At 40.2% G+C, this 20,102-nt stretch overlaps 1 protein-coding gene across 2 annotated transcripts in view; it reads right to left on the minus strand.

The window, feature by feature from the left end:
- The window catches only part of LOC128656461 (glutathione S-transferase 3), a 125,462-nt gene that overhangs the window by 9,045 nt on the left and 96,315 nt on the right, over positions 1-20,102 (minus strand). The window lies entirely within an intron of this gene.

A 20,102-nucleotide genomic window follows, 5' to 3' on the forward strand; every position in this document is an offset into this window, starting at 1 on the left:
TGCGTATGATATGGTGGCGATAAGCTCCATACCGCACAAAATCCAAGCGCTGCTTTGACGTGCTCGTGCACACTTTCCCTATAGACATCAATGGGGAGAGTGTTAGAAAAAAAATAACACCTGCGATCGCGGAATGAAAAGCTCCGTAACGCAACCGCAATGATGTATATGGGGAGGAAAAAAATTAAGTTTAAACCTAACACTCTAACATAAACCCCACGTCTAAACACCCCTAATTTGCTGTCCAAGACATCGCTGAAACCTACATAATGTTATTAACCCCTAATCTGCCACTCCCGATATCGCCGCCACTATAATAAGGTTATTAACCCCTATTCCCCCGCACCCCAACATTGCCCACACTATAATAAAGATATTAACCCCTATTCTGCCGCTCCCCGACATCGCCGCCACTAAATTAAGTTAATAACCCCTAAACCTCTGGCCTCACATATCACTACAACTAAATAAACCTATTAACCCTTAAACCGACAGCCCTCCACATCGCAAAAAACTAAATTAAACTATTAACCCCTAAACCTAAGTTTATTATAGTGTTTGCGATGCGGGAGGGCCTCGGTTTAATATAGTGTATGGGTGTTAGTGTACTTTGTAACACTTTAGTTTAGTTTTGTGTAACAGTATTTCTGGTAACACTCATAACACTCATAACTACTGGTCTCAGATTGCGGAATGGATCGTGTCTGTATAGGCTGTAACGCAAGCTTTTTAGCCTCACCGCAAAACTTGTAATGGCAGTGCTATGGAAATCCCATGCAAAAACTTCATTTTTTTGAGTGCGGGACTGACATTGCGTTACAGGCTAAAATGCTTGCGGTACAGTTATACCGACAAGTAATGGCTGCGCTGCTGTTTTAACGCTGAAATGGCCATTTTTTCAGCGTTAAAACATGAATGCAAAACTCCTAATCTAGGTGAGGTACAGTAAAAGAGGGGGCAAAGTGTGAGTAACACTGAGAACATAGAGCCACCGCCCCAGGAGGACTTACTTCCATTAACAAGATTACATATGTAGCGTCGCCCGCAAAAGCCAGCAATGCCGTTTTTTTTTTTACACAGCTTTAGTATCACATATACAGCACCGCATATAAATGCGGCGTTTATATTTCACCCGTTGCCCGCAATTTTGACTCCCATAAGCTAACATAGAACCGCGTCGCAAATCGGTATCACATATTCAGTGCAAGGACTTACGCGGCGAAAATGGAGAAATTTTACTCCATTTTCACCTCGCCACACATAGGCAGGCGCAGCAAGACTTGCACTAAGTATGTGAGCACCATAACCCCCTGAAAATAGTAACTAACACCTAAGGCATGCGCAATATCTATCTACTTGTCAACCAGCAACCCCCACCACAATAACTAATAAAATATATTAACCCCTAATTCGCATTTAACCTATATCACAATAAACCTAAATGTATTAACCCCTAATCTGCCATTAACCCACATCGCACTAAACCTAATAAATGTATTAACCCCTAATCTGCCATTAACCCACATCGCAATAAACCTAATGTATTAACCCCTAATCCGCCATTAACCCACATCACAATAAACCTAATAAATGTATTAAACCCTTATATGCCATTAACCCACAATGCAATAAACCTAATAAAATTATTAACCCCTAATCCGCCAAACCCTCACAATGCAATAATCCTAATAAATCTATTGACCCCTAATCCGCCAAACCCCCACAACGCAAATAACTAATTAAATGACTAACCCCCCTAACCTAACACCACCTAAATGAACCCCAATTACATAAATTAAAAATACTAAGTTACAATTAAAATAAAATAAGCGAACATTACTTAAAAATAAAAAAAAACTAATATTAACTTAATCTAAAATTACAAAAAATAAAAAAAAATAAAAAGTCTAACATAACAAAAATTAAACCTAATCCCTATGAAAATAAAAAAGCCCCTCCCAAAATAAAAACACCACCTAATCTAATACTAAACTACCAATAGCCCTTAAAAGGGCTTTTTGTAGGGCATTGCCCTAAGTTAAACAGCTCTTTTGCATTTAAAAAATACTAAGTCCCCCCTCTAACAGTAAAACCCACCACCCAACAAACCCCCCCCCCAAAATAAAAAAAACCTAACACTAAAAAAATCCTAAACTACCCATTGCCCCTAAAGGGGCATTTGTATGGGCATTGCCCTTAAAAAAGGCATTAAGCTCTTTTACTGCACTTAAAAGGGCATTCAGCTCTTTTAAGAGGGCCCAATAAATCCCTAATATAATTTTTTTTTTAAAAAAACAAAAAATTTAAAAAAAGCCTAAGTCTAACTCCCAAACAGGTACTCACCGTTCCTGAAGTCCGGCGGAGAAGGTTCTGTTCCACGCGGTGAAGTCTTCTTCCAAGCAGCCGACATCTTCTTCCAAGCGGGGACCACTTCCTTCTTCATCCAGGACCAAGAAGGCGCGGAGCGGAGATGAGCGCGGAGCAGGACCGGTGACCGCGGAGCCATGGAGTGTGGAGGATCCTCTTCGTACGATCGCCGACATACACTGAATAGTGAATTCAAGGTACGCGTTTAAATATGGCGTCCCTTGCACTCCCATTGGCTGATTTGACTCTTCAAATTCAAAATCAGCCAATAGGATGAGAGCTACTGAAATCCTATTGGCTGATTTGAACAGCTCCACGGTCACCGGTCCTGCTCCACACTCATCTCCGTTCTGCGGAGGCTTGGTCCTGAATGAAGAAGGAAGTGGTCCCCACTTGGAAGAAGATGTTGGCTGCTTGGCAGAAGACTTCACCACCTGGAACAGGACTTTCTCCGCCCGGACTTCAGGAACGGTAAGTACCTTTTTGGGGGTTAGACTTAGGCTTTTTTTTTTATCTTTTGGGGGTTTGTTTTTTTTTTAGATTAGGGATTTATTAAGCACTCTTAAAAGAACTGAATCCCCTTTTAAGGGCAGTAAAATAGCTGAATGCACTTTTACATGCAATACCCATACAAATGCCCCTTTAGGGGTAATGGGTAGTTTAGTATTTTTTAGCATTAGGTTTTTTATTTTGGGGGGTTTGTTGGGTGGTGGGTTTTACTGTTAGAGGGGGGACTAAGTATTTTTTAAATGCAATAGAGCTGTTTAACTTTTAAGGGCTATTGGTAGTTTAGCATTAGATTAGGGGGTATTTTTATTTTGAGGGGATTTTTTATTTTCATAGGGATTAGGTTTCATACTTTTATTTTGGATAATTTTGTTTATTATTTTCTGAAATGTTAGACTTTTTTATTTTTGGTCATTTTAGATTAATTTATATTAATTTAATGTTAGGATTTTTTATTTTAAATTATAATTTAGTATTTTATTATATAATTTGGGGTTAATTTAGTGGGTGTTAGGTTAGGTGGCTTAGTAATTAAATTAGTTAATTTCATTGTGGGGGGTTAGCGGATTAGGGGTTAATAGGTTAATTAGGGAACTTGCGTTGTGTGGGTTTGGCGGTTTAGGGGTTAATAGTTTTATTAGGATTATTGCATTGTGTAGGTTTGGCGGATTAGGGGATAATAGATTTATAATGTTTGTTGCGATGTGGGTTAAAGTGAATGTAAATTTTGATGCTAAAGTGCCTGTTTTTTAAAAATTTGTTTATAAACAGGGGCACTTTAATTCATCAAAATTTACATTTCACTCGTGAAAAAATACTTACCTTGACGGCTTCCCCCCCCCGGGTGAAATCAGTGTCTGATTCAACGCCATGATTGGAGGAAGCCGTATTCCTCATTTTAGACCCAGGAAGAGGCTTTGCAACGGGCGAAGAAAGCTGGAGTGGCTGTCAAGAATAAAAGGTAAGTATTTTTTTTTAGGGGTTAATACATTTATTAGGTAGTTTGCAATATTGGGGTTGGTGGATTTAGGGATTAATACTTTTATTAGGTAGATCACGATGTGGGTAAATGGCGGATTATGGGTTTATAGTTTAATAAGGCATATTGCGTTGTGGGGTTTGTCGGTTTAAGGGGTTAATATTTTTATTATTAGTTCCGATGTGGGTTTGATGACGAATATAGGGGTTTTACGTGTCGGGTTTATTTTTGGAAGGCGAGTTAGACTTTTACGGGAGATTCAATATTTTCTTTTATTTTCTTAGGCGCCGGCAGTTTCTAAAGTGCAGTAAGACACTGGCGACTCCAGAAATTTGTATTTATGCACATTTCTGGACATCGCTAGTTTATCCGACTTACGGCACTTTATGAACTGCCGGCGGGGTTTATGTGATACCCCGATGTGTGAGATAAAATAACGGGTGGCACGGGTTTCATCAGTTACGCTGAAGCTTGTGTATGTAATCCAGCCCCATATGTTCTCCCTCAGTGGCTATGTCCTTGTTCGTGATGGGGCTGTAGCTGGGAGAAGTTTTCCGGGTGGGATCGCAGCTAGATACACCAGTGGGAGAGTAGGGGAGGGCAGCAGTTCTGTCTCCAAATTGGCTGTTGCAACTTGTTTGTTTGTATGTGTATGTATCTGTATAAAATGGAGTATGTACCTGTGTGTGTGTGTGTGTCTGTATGTATTTCTGTGTGTATGTATTTATATATATATCCACTCTGCAGGTCGACCCACCCGTTGTCAATTGCCTGGGTGCAAAAGCAAAGAGCAATAGTAAAACAAAAAATTGCACTCACACGACTTCTATTTGAAATAACAAAGTTACTTTAATGGAATGTTTTCGGGTATATACTACACTTCATCAGCATAATAACAGTGAAAGCAATCACACAATATATAGTGATAAACAAATCAAATTCCAAACCTCCCAGTGTTGTGGCGCCAAACTAAAGTGCTGGAACGCACGCTTGCTTTCCACTGTCTCGTGTAGCTGGAAGTGTGCTCACGTCACTTCCGGTCCTATACCACACTACGGCTCTAATTTACTCAAAGAAAAGGAGCCTACATTATGGATCAAGTGTACAAAAAGATAATCACTCAAAAAAAAAAATATTTAGGGTGTCTGGTTTACGGTGAGTATTGGTAACCATGGCAACCAGAAATGCTTGCGCGTCAACATGTACATCAAATGCTACGATCAATACTACACAATCATAACTGCATTCTACACTTATTATTAAACAAGGTTTTCTAAATGTATAAAGTCTAACTTGACCTCCTGTTGTGCCACATTTTATCATATCGATAATAATTACTTTTATGCAAGCCAATACTATGTATTCGTATACATGTCAGAAATATGTTAAGTCTCAGCAAATTGCAATTTATCATAATAAAGTACATATATTTATATTACCCTTAAATTGCAAGACTAATACTTTCAGGACAGACATAAGTATACCTAGTGTCAGATATCTAGTTAGTAACTAGAGATTATGGATCTCAACTGCAGAAAGGAGAGAGTATAGGAATTGAGTAAAGGTTATTTACCCCTGTTTAACTGGTTACAGGAGAGAGTTGGTAAAGCAAGTTAGCACAGAGTCAATTGAATCAGAGCGTCTGTTTGAGATGCAGTACTTTCCTCAGTACAATTTGCAAGTTTAGAGAACAAGTGGATGAACAACTCTAAATGGAGAGTGTTTAAAGAGCCTTCTAGTATTATGTACTGCTTGGGTGGCAATAGAGAGAGAGCGTGTGAGGGAGACGAGCCAGCGCTGCAGAAAGCTGACAGCCTCAGAGGGGTGTGTGACGATTATCCAATGGCGTGCGAGAACACGCTGACAGGCACACGCTGTGTGAGAAGCTTAACAGCGCGGCTTCAGTGAGGAAGGTTAGTCGGTGAATACGTATAAGAATTGCCGGGTTGCTGGAAAGCAAGTTTGTTCAGAGTTGTAGCGGTAGTTGAGAGGAGTAACTCACTGTGTTTGATAGAGGAGGTTGTCAGTGGAACGGTTTGGTTATACCGGCAATGAGAGGCAGTAATCCTGGATATCTGTGCAAACAAACTGTAATATAAGTCCATAAGACGATGAATGTATAGGAATAGTAGGTTGATAATACCCAAAAGTATTATAGTTGTAATCCAATGATTAGGTAGAGAATAATCACTTAGCCAGGAGGTTTAGAACATGCTGCTTCACACAACATAGCATGCTGCAAACTAACATTAATTGGCACCTGGAAGGGGGAGGTGTAGGTTTAAGTAAGGCCTGCTTAAAGGTGTACAGACATGCACATAAGAACATGACAGATCCCCCCCTCAAGGAAGCTGCACCGCAGCAGAGGGTCCAGGTTTGTCCGGATTTCTATGGTGGTAACGAGTAATCAGACGAGAAGCATTGAGATTGGTGGAAGGTTCCCAAGAATCCTCTTCAGATGAGTAGCCCTTCCACCTAACCAGATACTGCAACTGCCCATGATGATGTCTGGAGTCAAGAATGGACGAAATTTCATATATGTCGTCCACCAGAACCACAGGAGGCTGAGGTTGATGTGAAGATTGTAGCCTGGTTGGAACATATGGTTTTATCAATGCCACATGAAATGTGGGGTGAACCGGGATCTCTGGAGGAAGAGCTAAGGTTACAGCGTTGTCATTGACGACATTAGTTATCCTGTAAGGACCAATGTATAATTGTGAAAATTTCCGTGAGGGTGTTTTTAGTTTCAGATGTTTGGTCGAAAGCCAAACCATATCCCCTGACCGGTAGAGTGGTGGCTTACTTCTTTTGTAGTCATAGTATCTTTTCTGATGTTGCTGAGCCAATTGTATATTGTCTTTAAGGAATTTGAAGATGTCTGATAAAGAATTTGCTGTATCGTCGACATGAGGTGAGGAGGTGTTCAGATGTGGGAATAGATGGAATGGTGGATGGTAGCCATAATTCGCATAGAAGGGTGAACATTTAGTAGATCCATTTAAGGAGTTATTGTAGGCGAATTCTGCCATAGGAATGTTGTTCTCCCATTCTTCTTGTTGGTGGGAACAGTAACAGCGAATGTACTGTTCAATCCACTGATTTACACGCTCAGTCTGCCCATTAGTTTGCGGGTGGTATGCTGTACTATAGCGATGGTTGATTTTAAGAACAGCACATAATTGTTTCCAGAACTTAGATGTGAATTGCGAACCCCTGTCGGATACAATGACGGATGGTAGACCATGAAGTCGAACGATATGTTTCAGGAACAGGGATGCAGTTTCTGAGGCTGTGGGCAGCTTTTTATAGGGAATGAAATGAGCCATTTTAGTCAATAAATCAACAACAACTAAAATGGTGTTGGCTTGATTAGATAATGGCAATTCAACAATAAAGTCCATACCAACAGTATGCCAAGGTCTTTCTGGAATGGGTAGTGGTTGGAGGTAGCCTGATGGTTTGGTCTTTTGTGACTTAGCAACAGTACAAGCATGACAAGACTTGATGTAGTTATGTACTGATTGTCTGAGATTAGGCCACCAAAAATTTCTACCAATGAGGTCACTGGTTCTGTGGATGCCTGGGTGTCCTGATAGAGGAGTATCGTGATGGTCATGCAAGACCTCTTCTCTGAGGTTGGGAGGTATGTATATTTTACCCTTAACATGAGAAATTCCCCTGGTGTCGGTTTGTTGTATGTCCTTGGGAAGCTCTGTATCAAGCTGTTGTTGTGAACGTAGGGTATGAATGAAGTCATTCGTGAGACCAAGGAACTGTTGTGGTGGAAGGATGGTTTGAGGTTCTTTTTCAAGGTCCTGCCGAAGTAAATGTCTAGATAGAGAGTCAGCCTTACCATTTCGGGAGCCAGGCCGATAAGTAATAAGGAAGTTGAATCTGGTGAAAAACAAACTCCAACGAGCTTGCCTGGCAGAGAGGGTTTTACTGGACTGTAGATATTCCAAATTTTTATGGTCGGTATAAATCAATATTGGGTAGATTGTACCTTCCAAGAGATGCCTCCAATGTTCAAGAGCTGACTTAATCACGAGAAGTTCTTTCTCTCCAACGGCATAATTTTGTTCGGCTGAGGTCATAAGTCTGGAAAAAAATGCTACTGGATGGATAGGTTCTGAAGGACTTTTACGCTGTGAGAGAATTGCACCAAGAGCGTACTCCGAGGCATCAACCTCTAGGATGTACTGCAGATTTGCATCTGGGAATAGAAGAATGGGAGCAGTAGTGAAGCATTTCTTGAGGAAGTTAAAAGCATGTTCGGTTTCAGGTGTCCATAGGAAACGAGTTTGAGTACCTGTGAGTCTACATAGAGGTTTCGCAATGCTTGAGAATCCTTTAATGAACTTGCGATAAAAATTTGCGAATCCTAGAAAACGCTGAACCTGTTTCCTGTTGGTTGGGGTAGGCCATTTAAGAATGGTGTCGATTTTTCCATCTTCCATTTTAACACCAGAAGAGGTAATTTTATAACCCAGAAAGGTAATTTCTTCAGTGTGGAAGGAGCACTTCTCAAGTTTGGCGTACAAATGGTGTGTTCTTAATCGATTTAGAACCCAACGTACATGTTTCTTATGGTCCTCCATGTTTTGGGAGTATATTAGGATGTCGTCTAAATATATTACCAAGCAAACGTCCAATAGATCTCTGAATATATCATTGATAAAAAACTGGAAGGTTGCTGGGGCGTTACACAACCCAAAGGGCATAACAAGATATTCATAGAGACCGTAGCGAGTCCGAAAGGCTGTGAGCCACTCGTCTCCTTCTCTGATCCTAATCAGATTGTATGCGCCTCTTAAATCCAGCTTGGTGTAAACAGTAGCTTTACTGAGGCGTTCCACTAATTCGGGGATCAGTGGTAGAGGGTACCTGTTCTTTTTGGTTCTTCTGTTTAACTCACGATAGTCTATGATGGGCCTCAATGTATTATCTTTATTCTTGACGAAAAAGATCCCTGCACCAGCTGGGGAGGTGGATGGTCTGATGAACCCTTTCTTAAGGTTCTCCTCTAAGTACTCCTTGAGATGAGCTAATTCAGGTTGAGAGAGTGGATATATACGTCCGTATGGAATGCTAGACCCAGGCAATAATTCAATAGGGCAATCATATATGCGATGAGGAGGAAGAGTTTCTGCTTGCTTTTTGTCGAATACATCCGAGAAATCTTGATATTCGTGTGGTATTGTTGCTCGAGAGACTTGTAGTACCTGTTGATGAGGATAGCAAGAAGTCTTGCAGTATGTTGAATCAAGTTCCACTTGTAAAGACTGCCAAGAAATCGTAGGCTGATGTTGTTGTAGCCAGGATAAACCCAAAACAATGGGGTATAAAGGAGAAGGAAGGACATCAAAAGACAAGTTTTCTACGTGCCCATCACTTGTAGTAACTTTAAGTGGGATCGTGTGGTGTGTGATAGGCCCAGAACTAACATAGGTTCCATCAATGACACGTATGGAGACAGGTATTGCTTTAACACACAAGGGTATTTTATTTTTATTTACAAGGGAGAGATCAATGAAATTGGAGAATGCTCCGGAGTCAATGATTGCTTCCGCTCTGAACAGCTGGAGGTCCCACTGTAGGGATAGAGATAAAGTACAGTAAGCCACATCTACCACTTTATTTGTCAAACAATGAGTTATAGGTTTGCACTTACTTCTTTTTTGGCGTTGAAGAAGAGGACATTCCTTAACAGGATGATTGGGAGAAGCACAGTACATGCAGAGATTCTTCTGCTGACGGCGATGTCTTTCATCCAATGTTAAGGGGCCTTTGGTGAACCCAAGCTCCATGGGTATAGATGTATCCTTTGTGCTGGATAAGGCAGGTGTAAACCTTTGGGAGGAATCAGATTGTTGTCTTTCTGACCTGCGTTCTCTGATTCTGCGATCAATCTGGACAGACAAGGCCATAAGAGCCTCCAGGGTCCTAGGGAGATCAGTGCGTGCAAGCTCGTCCTTTAGAGCATCGGACAATCCCAGGCGGTACTGGTTTCGCAAGGCTACCTCACTCCATTCTGAATCCTTGATGTAAAGCTTGAATTCAGATAGATATTCCTCTACAGGGCGACGGCCCTGTCGTAGTGAGCGCATTTTGATCTCAGCTGTCAGTTGTTTCTGTGTGTCATCATATAATAAACTCATTTGAGTGAAGAAATCAGATAAGGAAGTGAGGATAGGATCATTATTTTCGAAGAGGTTGTCAGCCCAAACCCTTGGCTCACCAGAAAGAAAAGAGATGACAGTCATCACCTTAATTGTCTCTGTATGATATGTCTTGGGCCTCATCTGAAATAGGAGGTAGCATGCATTTCTGAATTGTCTGAACAATTTCCTGTCGCCAGAGAATCTCTCAGGTAGACACACCTGTGGTTCTGGTGTGTTGTCCCTAACAGATGCCCTAAGACTGTCATTCTGCAATTGCAGCTCTCTAAGTGCTTGTGACAATTGGTCAACCCTTTGGGAGAGGTTGTATACCACATTTGGGAGGTCTGCTGGATCCATGTATATACTCTTGTGGCCAATTAATATGTCAGATATCTAGTTAGTAACTAGAGATTATGGATCTCAACTGCAGAAAGGAGAGAGTATAGGAATTGAGTAAAGGTTATTTACCCCTGTTTAACTGGTTACAGGAGAGAGTTGGTAAAGCAAGTTAGCACAGAGTCAATTGAATCAGAGCGTCTGTTTGAGATGCAGTACTTTCCTCAGTACAATTTGCAAGTTTAGAGAACAAGTGGATGAACAACTCTAAATGGAGAGTGTTTAAAGAGCCTTCTAGTATTATGTACTGCTTGGGTGGCAATAGAGAGAGAGCGTGTGAGGGAGACGAGCCAGCGCTGCAGAAAGCTGACAGCCTCAGAGGGGTGTGTGACGATTATCCAATGGCGTGCGAGAACACGCTGACAGGCACACGCTGTGTGAGAAGCTTAACAGCGCGGCTTCAGTGAGGAAGGTTAGTCGGTGAATACGTATAAGAATTGCCGGGTTGCTGGAAAGCAAGTTTGTTCAGAGTTGTAGCGGTAGTTGAGAGGAGTAACTCACTGTGTTTGATAGAGGAGGTTGTCAGTGGAACGGTTTGGTTATACCGGCAATGAGAGGCAGTAATCCTGGATATCTGTGCAAACAAACTGTAATATAAGTCCATAAGACGATGAATGTATAGGAATAGTAGGTTGATAATACCCAAAAGTATTATAGTTGTAATCCAATGATTAGGTAGAGAATAATCACTTAGCCAGGAGGTTTAGAACATGCTGCTTCACACAACATAGCATGCTGCAAACTAACATTAATTGGCACCTGGAAGGGGGAGGTGTAGGTTTAAGTAAGGCCTGCTTAAAGGTGTACAGACATGCACATAAGAACATGACACCTAGATATGCCCTTTTAGCCACACCCTCTATTAATGCATCCCAAATGAAAGGGATGTCATTACAAACACTAATTACACTAAAAGACCTAAGCGAAACACCTATAGACTACACTGTTTACAGTCCATGGTGAGAGCTAAATGCTCCTATGTACATTAACATCACATATACGTACAAGGAGAAATGTATCATTCTACAGCCATTCTATTGCCCAACGTTGCTAATTACAAAGTCCAGGCAATATTGAGAGTCATAGATGTTTACACCAGGTGTATACCCTTATCTTGTACACAGGCAAAACGGTATGTAGATCGCTTCAAAGAATCAGACTGTACTATAGATGCTTTTACCATAAAATCTCATCATGTGCTTGAATACTTGCATATGGCCATTGCTGGCATGTATATGTCTGTTGGAGTACCTCAAGGATCTGTTCTGGGTCCTCTACTCTTCTCCATTTATACTTCTTCTGTGGGTAAACTTATCAACAGTTATGGCTTAAATATCACCTCTATGCTGATGACACCCAGATCTACCTCTCCACCCCTGCTCTCCCTCTGTCCTTTCTCATGTCAGCAACTGCTTATCTGGTATTTCTTCCTGGATGGCCTCTCACCACCTAAAGATAAACATGTCCAAGACATTAGCTCCACTAATCCCCCGGGTAGGCCCATAGTTTCTGGTATTGATTGTGCAATCATTTATCACAATATGTGGATCATTTTTTGCAGCCAATTGTGCAGAAAACTAGGGCCTACCTGAGGGATAGTACACAGGTTATTACAATTTTTGAGGGTGTTCCCTGGAAAAATGATTATTGATTTATCACGTGTGATGTGACGTCCTTATATACCTGTATCCCTCATAACCAGGGTAATAAGGCAATATATACAGAATTGCTTAGATGGAATATACCAAAAGATCATACAGATTTTATTATTAATTCAATTATTTTTATTATTGAACATAATTATTTTTTGTTTGAGAAAAAATTCTGCAGGCAGATTAAGGGGACCACAATGGGGACTACCTTTGCGCCCTCTTACGCAAATTTATATGTGAACGATTTTGAAAATTGCTATATATGGTATAATAGTCCCTTTCATGAAAATATTGTTAAATTTCATCGTTATATTGATGACGTGATTATTTTATGGAAGGGGGATGAATCTGGTATTAATGATTTTATTAACTATATGAATAGTAACAATCACAATCTTGTTTTCACTGCAAATGTTTCAAATGTTAAAATGGAATTCTTGGATCTTATGTTATATATAGATAGTAATAATCAGATCGCTGTCACTAATTTTAGAAAGCCAACTGAGAAAAACAGCTATATTGAAGCCTCTAGTGGCCATAAGAAAAGTTGGATCACGAATGTACCCTATGGCCAATATCTTAGAATGCGGAAAAATTGCACTCATATTTCAAACTTCAATTCAGAGGCGGCTATTCTCGATAAAAAATTCTATAATTTGGAATTGTTAAAGACAGCTAAGGATAGGGCCTTTAATGCTAATAGGTTAGACCTACTCAATAAACCCATAACATCAAAAAAAGGGGAAAGTGGAGTATCTGATACCCCAAGATTTATTACAAGATATAATGAAGGGGCCACTACCATTCAGCGTGTTTTGGGGAAACATTGGGTCATTTTAAAAACTGACCCAATCTTAGGTGACATTCTGGCAGATAAACCTCAGGTGGTTTTTAAAAAAGGCAAGAACCTTAAAAACTTATTGGATCCAAGTAGGCTGAGGGATCCTATATTGCAGGTCAATAATAGTCGTAACTGGCTAACTTCTAAGAAGGGAACTTTTAGGTGTATGAAACCTGTTTGTAATATGTGTAGCCATGTTGATAATTCTTCTAGTTTTACTAATTAGGATGGCATACAGAAGTTTAATATCAAACATAGGACATCTTGTGACACCACCTTTGTGGTTTACTTAATTAGTTGTGGGTGTGGCCTGCTCTATGTAGGACGCACAAAGAGAAAAATAAGAGCCAGAACGAATGAGCATCTTTATAATATCAAAATGGCCAAGAAAGATAAACCAATTAAACATAGTATCCCGATTCACTTTTCAGAAACACATAACTGTAATTCTTTATCTCTCAAGGTCAAAGTGATTGATTGGATACCTACTAACATTCACTATAGGCCTTAATGTAGATTTAGATCTCGCTGCTCATATGTGAATGAATTAGTTGTTATAGAACTCACTAGAGGTTTTGTGTGAAAAAGTTTTTTATATAAAAAAGTTTTTTATATGAAAGAGTTTTTTTATAGAAAAAGAAAAATATTTTTTATATGGAATGTTTTATATAGAATCATTTATAGAATTTTTAATGGGATTTTTTATGGAATTTTTTTTATAGTGTAGTGCTGCTAGATTATGAATTCTTTAGATTATAGTGCTGTTATATTATTAATTTTGAATCATTTAGATTAACTTAAAATAATTTATTTATTTTTAAATTGTTTATTTAGCTAGATATTTGGTGACATTAATGTTATTATTTCAGTTCTCATATTCAGTTTTGCAATATTGCAATAGTGTAATTTATCAATTTTTACATATATCATCCATAATTTTCTTGTTTTGTATTTATCAAGTAATATATGATGCTTTCCAATGAAATGTTTATCCAGGATAGGTTTGCTCAGCCTTTGTAACATCAAATGTACAAAGAGGGCGCTTGTGCTTAAGGTATAAAAAACGGACTCCTTATGGTGATAGTACACCGCTTGAACCTTTGAACATTTTTTTGCCCTTGACAAAGTTCGGCCGAGATCCGAACGAAACGCGTAGGGATATCTTTTGGGGACTATTTGCTGTTATCAGCTGCTTTGCTGTGCGGTCAGAGAAAGGATCCATCTGAGGGGGACGCTCCGAATTCAGCTCCATACTGACATCAGACGCCGATTTGGGTTTGTCAGCTCGTCTTCCATCATGGACGTTTCAGTTTGTTCAGAGCAGGACTCAGACCACCGCAGGCTTACACTGGATCATACTGTGTGCGATTAGGACGAATATTGCTGCTTACCTGAGTGTAAGTTTTTATGTTTATTTGTTTATCTGTTTTAAATAAATTACTCGAGTTTGTTCTTCTTTGCGCTTCTTTGTACTCCCTTGTCTTAGATGTCCAAGACTGAGCTCCGTCTTATCCCCCCCTCAAGCTCTACGCCGACCTGTGACTTCTCTATCCCTGTTGACGGCATCACAATTTCCCCATCGCCCCAAGTCTGCTGCCTCGGAGTTACACTTGACTCAAATCTATCCTTCACCCCCCATATCCAATCGCTTTCTACATCTTGCCGCAACCATCTACGCAACATTTCCAAGATTCAACCTTTTCTGTGCGCTAACACCACAAATCAAATAATCCACTCCCTTGTTATTTCCCGACTTGACTACTGCAATAACCTACTTACTGGCCTTCTTCTTTCCCGCCTCTCCCCTCTTCAATCCATCCTAAAAGCCTCTGCCAGGCTGATCCACCTTTCCCGTCGTTCTGTATCTGCTGCACCTCTCTGCGAGTCCTTTCATTGGCTCCCCATACACAGCAGAATTAAATTCCTAATTCTCACCCTTGCATACAAAGCGCTCACCAACTCCGCTCCCTTCTACCTATCCTCTCTAATCAACAAGTATACTCCAGCCCGCCCACTAAGATCCAACAATGACCTGCTCCTTGCTTCTGTAACTATCACCTCCTCTCATGCTAGACTGCAGGACTTTTTTTGTGCAGCACCTACCGTCTGAAACACTCTCCCTCGTGCTGTCAGGCTTTGCCCAAATCTTTCTTCCTTTAAATGCTCTATAAAGACTTTTCTGTTCAGAGAAGCCTACCACCCAACGCAATAATATTCCTTTTACCTAACAAAATTTCCCTCCTCTAACTCTGCATTAAGATCTTTCTCAATCTTGCAGTCTTCACCTCCTGTTTGTCAACCTCCTACCCTTCTAGATTGTAAGTTCCCATGGGAATAGGGCCCTCGATTCCTCCTGTATGTGTTTGTAAATTCTGTCCTGTCTCTTAGTCTTAGAATTTTTATACTATTGTTTTATTTAAATGATCTGTATCCATGGATAGCGCTGCGGAATATGATGGCGCTTCATAAATAAAGTATAATAATAATAATAACAATATTCCTATGCCCACGTGAGTACACAGTTGTAGAGTGACAATACGCACCCCTGGTATGTAGTACCCTATGCTTTAGTAAATTGGCCATTCAGAACAAAAATTAATACAATTGTATAGTCACATGTATCTGTGGGTGGTTGAGTGATGCATGAACTTGCACATATCCTCTGGGTCAAAAAATTGCTCCAGGTGATATGTGCAGCCAGAGCCATAAGAAACCAAGGCCTCATTTAATGGATTCCCAGAATCAAAGCTCCCAGCTAAGTCCTAGCACCACAGGCTAGCACCCCAGGTATGTATCTCACTCATATGGACTAAACAAGTAATTTAAAGTCCAGAGCTGAGTTAAGTCCTCCAGGGTAAATTGTGCCCAGCCTATAGATCCACTGGGCTTCTAGAATGAGGAGTGTCTTGCCCCTATCCCCTCCTCTGTCTAAACTGGGCACATGATCAATGAGAATTTACTGTATGGAAGACACCGGATGTCGTTTGATAGCACAGTGTCTTGCTACTGGTTGGTCTGAGTCACCTTTCTCCAGGGAAAGACGCTCTCCTATGGTTCACAATGCGTTCTCTTAGTGTCCCTGTTGTTTTTCCAACATAAAAGTTGGAACATGGGCAAAACAATATATACACCACATGCGTGGTGGTGCATGTGAGCGAGTGCCTGATGGTGTAGTTCTTATTAGAGTGGGGGTGATGGAAATTTTTAGTGCTGATTAACCCATTGCACGTAGTACAACCTAGGCATTGATATGAACCCTTGATGTTGATCATGATTGCACTCTGTTAACAATGTTTTGGATCTGTCTTGACCAGCATGTCCTTCAAATTTGTTGCTCTCCGATACCCCACCATAGGAACCAAATTCCTAGTAAAGTGTAGTTTGGATCAGACGATACTACCGGCCAGTGGGTCCTCAGTATGTGGCCTGTATTCGTGGTGGTCGGTGCAAATGTAGTGGCCATGATAAGCTTATTTTCAATCATCTTCTGCGGTTTCTCCTTGATCAAATCTGCTTGGGAAAGAAGTGATATTTCTTCCAGAATACCATCAACCAGCCGGGATTTGTATCCCCTCTGTAAGAATGTATCCCTTACTCCTGACAACTGGAAGATTCCTGTTTCTCTATGCGAATTATTACGTACTGTCCTGATCATTTGTGATCTAACAATGCCCTTAAGGAGTGCGGGAGGATGGCAGCTATCCGCCCTAAGAATTGAGTTTCTATCTGTAGGTTTGCTGTATAACGTTGTACCCACATTGTTACCATCTATAAAGATGTTGAGATCCAAGAAATGTATCTCATTATCGCTATGGGTCATTTTAAACTTAACAGTAGTGTCAGTGCTGTTGATGGTATAAAACCACTCCTGGAGTTCCTGCTGACCACCGCGCCAAATCAAAAATACATTGTCTATGTATCTTCGATAGAAGATAATAGACCCGTCACATTGTATATATGTATATATATATGTACTTTATTATGATAAAGTGCAATTTGCTGATACTTAACATCATTCTGACATGTATACGAATACATAGTATTGGCTTGCATAAAAGTAATTATTATCGATATGATAAACTGTGGCCCAACAGGAGGTCAAGTTAGACTTCATACATTTAGAAAACCTTGTTTAATAATAAGTGTAGAATGCAGTTATGATTGTGTAGTATTGATCATAGCATTTGATGTACACGTTGACACGCAAGCATTTCTGGTTGCCATGGTTACCAATACTCACCATAAACCAGACACTCAAAAAAAAATTTCTATTTCACATAAATGGCCTAATATACAGAGCGAGTATGGCTAGCATTTTGAGTGATTATCTTTTTGTACACTTGAGCCATAATTTAGGCTCCTTTTCTTTGAGTAAATTATATCTGTAGTGTGGTATAGGACTGGAAGTGACGTGAGCACACTTCCGGCTACACGAGACAGGCGTGCGTTCCAGCACTTTAGTTTGGCGCCAAAACATTGAAAGGTTTGGAATTTGATTGATTTGTTTATCACTATATATTGTGTGATTGCTTTCACTGTTATTATGCTGATTAAGGGTAGTATATACCGAAAACGTTCCATTAAAGTAACTTTGTTATTTTATTTCAAATAGAAGTCCCGTGAGTGCAAATTTTTGTTTTACTATATATATATATATATATATATATATATATATATATATATATATATATATATATATATATATACTGTATATATGTGTATGTATATATATATATATATATGTGTGTGTGTGTGTGTGTGTGTGTGTATCTGTGTGTACATATCTCTTCTAAAACACCATTCATTTTTTTTTTAATACTTGTTTACGTTCTCTCTGCCCTCTGTGTATAATCTTGTTCTCTGGCCTCAAACAACCCGATCGTACTCGATCGGGTTGAATTGTGGCGATTTCTGTCCGCCTGCTCAGAGCAAGCGGACAGGTTATGGAGCAGCGGTCTTTAGAGCCTGAAGGCTCGCCAGAAACATGGGGCTTCAAGCTCCATACAGAGCTTGATAAATGGGCCTCTAAAACTCTTTTATACTCCATAGAGAGCAGGGGCACTGTAAAAAGAATTTTGATCTTGATATGGATAGAATAATAATATTGGATATCATAGAATAATATGGCTGCTAATGTGAAGCTAAATCTTCTCATCTAAATATCACACATTTTACCTGAAGAAAATATGATCTTTTAAATACTTGGAAGAAAGTCTAGAAACTTATTGTTCTTTTTCAGCATTTTTGGTAAAGTCCTGACACAATTCTACATACAGGTATACTCCGCTCATACAGCGGGTTAGGGACCGGAGCCCCGCTGTAAAGTGAAAACCGTCTTAAAGTGAGTCAAGGCATTTTTCACTTGTTTTTCACTTGCCAGTGTGTTTAAAAGCTTAAAAACATGTTTGAACTAACATATATAGGTGTGCAATAGTGCTACATTTAGTTTAACACTAGCACAACACAACACACATATGCCTCCTTCATCTCATATGCCTATACCATACCATAAAACATGACCTAATGTACTCTACTGTACCTGTACTGTATGCCAGATCCTTATTTTATTTGGAGATCTGACACCATGCCATAAAGTACTGTAGGTTATGTTTTATGGTATGGTTTAGGCATACGAGATGAAGGAGGCATATGAAATGCTTACCTGTACTATTCTACTATTCAAGGTAAGCACAAAGGTGCATATACTGGTACCTGTACCTTTAATGGCCAAACAAATAGTGCTTGTAAAGAACTTGTGTGTACAGTACTAATGTACATTATTTAAAGCACTTACCAAATTATCCTGTGCAGTACAATACCGCACAGTTCTAGCAACCCCAACAGAGTCTTGCCAGCACGCGCTGTAATAAGAGTGACTGCATGCAATTTTATGCAATCTCCTGACTCGCGGTCAATGATAAGTGCCGTGCTGAGAAACGACTTCCGGGTTTGCGGTAGCGCTGTATTAGTGGATTGCCGTAAAGCGGATCGCCGTAAAGCGGGGTATACCTGTAGCTTTATTCTTTAACAGATTAATTCAAGTTGGACATTTGATGGCCTTTCCTTGTCCTGCCCATTATTCAGAGAGAAAAAAAACTAATGTTTGTACCCTTTCCTCAGTAAAAAGTATTGTCATGCAAATATGACATTTCCTTCTGTGTCACTAATGCTGTGATGTTCTGTGCCTGTTACTCAGTATGAGGTGTGTTTACTAGTTCTACACAATACTGCTGTGCTCTCAATTCAGGATTAAAGTGTCAGTAAACCTAAAAAATAATGTTATATAATTCTGCACATAGTGCAGAATTATATAACATTATATTAGTGTTATCGTTATAAAACCTTATTTCCCCTTTGAATTTTTTAAAAATATGATAATTTTACAGACCCGCTCTCTGTACTCTGCTGAGCGGGTCTGTTTTATTCGCACAGCGCATTGGGCCAGCTGTATAGTCACAGCCCAGCCCGACCGCGCCATTATACACAGTGCAGCTCGCTCCCGCTGTCAGACAGAGCAGGAGCGAGCTGCACTTAGTGTTATGGCGCGGTCGGGCCGGGCTGTGACTATACAGCTGGCCCGATGCGCTGTGTAAATAAAACAGACCCGCTCAGCAGAGTACAGAGAGCGGGTCTGTAAAATTATCATATTTTTAAAAAATTCAAAGGGGAAATAAGGTTTTATAACGATAACACTAATATAATGTTATATAATGCTGCACTATGTGCAGAATTATATAACATTATTTTTTAGGTTTACTGACACTTTAATTGCAGTATGTGTGGGATAGTATAACAAGCCATTGGAACTGATTTGATTTCTGAAGAGAGACAGCTCAGCTCTTCTTGCTGTTCCATCTTCCTGCTCTCTTCCTCCTGCACTGCTGCCTGCTGGCTCATGCTCCTCCCTCTTCCTTCTGTTCCTTATGCTGTGACTGGAGCTGCAGCAGCCAGCACAGGGGTAGGGGTGCCGCGAGGGGGGGGGGGCTTGCGGGTGCCGCAAGGGGGGGGGGGCAGGTGCCGGCCCTGGTTCTCTTCAAACAGCACTTTGCACTGGGTGCACTGTGTTAAGAAAAACATACACAGTGCAGCCAGAGCAAAGCTCTGTTTGAAGAGAACAGTCTAATGTGAAGAAGTGCTGCAATGTGAAAGCGCTAATAGTTCCTGCATGTGTCCTCTTCTTTCTGCAGATATGCTGC

This window comes from Bombina bombina, chromosome 4, assembly GCF_027579735.1.
Source record: "Bombina bombina isolate aBomBom1 chromosome 4, aBomBom1.pri, whole genome shotgun sequence".
Taxonomy (NCBI): domain Eukaryota; kingdom Metazoa; phylum Chordata; class Amphibia; order Anura; family Bombinatoridae; genus Bombina; species Bombina bombina.